We start from the raw sequence: 2,212 nt of genomic DNA on the forward strand, positions 1-2,212 counted from the left end.
ATTTTGTTGTTTTTCTCTTTCCTCATTTCAAAAATCAAATCTTTTTTTCATAAAATTTTTCAATCATATCTTTTTAATTGCTATTTTCAAAATCTTTTTGGTTAACTAATTGATTCAGTTCTCAATTTGCTTTGATCTTATTTTCTTTTAATTTTCAAATTTTTATTTTATTTTCTTTTTGTTTTATTTTATTTTTTTCGGTTAATTCAAAAAAAAAATATTTTTATCTACTTGCAATCCATATTATTTCCCTTTATCCATTATGGACCTAAGTGGAATTGATCAGTCCAGAAGGACTCTGGGGTCATATGCTAACCCCATTACAGCTGCACATGGGAGTAGCATCTGTACACCTCCCATCAAAGCAAGCAGCTTTGAGCTAAATCCTCAACTCATTATCATAGTGCAGCAAAATTGCCAGTATTCCGGTCTTCCACAGGAAGAGCCTACTGAGTTTCTGGCACAATTCTTACAAATTGTTGTCACAGTACATGATAGAGAGGTGGATCAGGATGGCTACAGACTATTACTGTTTCCATTTGCTGTAAAAGATCAAGCTAAAAGGTGGTAATAACCAACCTACAGCAAGCATAAAGACATGGAAACAGTTATCAGACAAATTCCTGAATCACTTTTACCCTCCAAAGAGGATGACACAGCTAAGGCTGGACATCCAAGGCTTTAAACAAGAGGATAATGAATCCCTTTATAATGCCTAGGAGAGGTATAGAGGTATGCTAAGAAAGTGCCCCTCTGAAATGTTTTCAGAGTGGGTACAGTTAGACATCTTTTACTATGGGCTTACAGAAAAAGCTCAGATGTCTTTAGACCACTTAGCTGGTGGATCTATCCACATGAGGAAGACAATTGAAGAAGCTCAAGAGCTTATAGACACTGTTGCTAGAAATCAATATTTGTACTCTAGCAATGAGTTCTCTCCAAAAGAGGAAGTCATGGCACTAGTCACTGACCCTAATCCTCAAGAACAGATGATTGAGCTTAATCAACAATTGCTCCTGATGACAGAACAGTTAGCAGAATTTAAAGAAATACTCTATGAAACTAAAGTTGCTAACAAGAACATAGAACTGCAGTTGAATCAAGCTAAACAGCAAATACCTAAACAAATAACAGAGGAATGCCAAGCAGTTCAACTGAGGAGTGGGAAGACACTGAATAACACTGCTCAAAAGAGCAAAAAGCCAAATAAGGAACAATTGACAGAGGATAACCAAACTACTGTTCAAAATCCCTCTGAGGACAGTAAGAGCCCAGAGAGGAATGTTATTGGCGTTCAAACGCCAGAAAGGGAGGGAAAGCTGGTGTTAAACGCCCATTCCCTGCCCAGTTCTGGCGTTCAAACGCCAGAAAAGGGGGAAAAGTTGGCGTTAAACGCCCATTTTCCACCCAATCCTGGCGTTCAAACGCAAAGAGAGGATCAGACACCTGAGAGTGCTGACAGTAATCCCTCTAACAAGGCTTCTTTAACCACTTCTGTAAGGAATAAACCTGCAGCATCTAAGGTTGAAGAATATAAAGCCAAGATGCCTTATCCTCAAAAACTCCACCAAGCGGAACAGGATAAGCAATTTGCTCGCTTTGCAGACTATCTAAGGACTCTTGAAATAAAGATTCCGTTTGCAGAGGCACTTGAGCAAATACCTTCTTATGCTAAGTTCATGAAAGAAATTTTAAGTCATAAGAAGGATTGGAGAGAAACTGAAAAAGTGTTTCTCACTGAAGAGTGCAGTGCAGTCATTCTAAAAAGCTTACCAGAAAAGCTTCAAGATCCAGGAAGCTTTATGATACCATGCACATTAGAAGGTGCCTGCACCAAGACAGCCCTATGTGATCTTAGAGCAAGCATCAATCTAATACCTCTCATTCTAGGAAGACCTTTCCTAGCAACTGGACGAACTCTCATTGATGTACAGAGAGGGGAAGTAACCCTGAGAGTCACTGAGGATGAGTTCAAGTTGAATGCTGTAAAAGCTATGCAGTATCCAGACACACCAAATGACTGCATGGGTGCTGACATTATTGACTTTCTGGTAGAAGAGATCAATATGACTGAAAGCCTAGAATCAGAGCTTGAGGACATCTTCAAAGATGCTCAACCTGATCAAGAAGAATCAGTGGAAACAAAGGAATTTTCGAAAATTCCTCAGGAGGAGGATAAACCTCCCAAACCTGAACTCAAACCACTACCACT

Source organism: Arachis duranensis, chromosome 5, assembly GCF_000817695.3.
Source record: "Arachis duranensis cultivar V14167 chromosome 5, aradu.V14167.gnm2.J7QH, whole genome shotgun sequence".
Classification (NCBI taxonomy): domain Eukaryota; kingdom Viridiplantae; phylum Streptophyta; class Magnoliopsida; order Fabales; family Fabaceae; genus Arachis; species Arachis duranensis.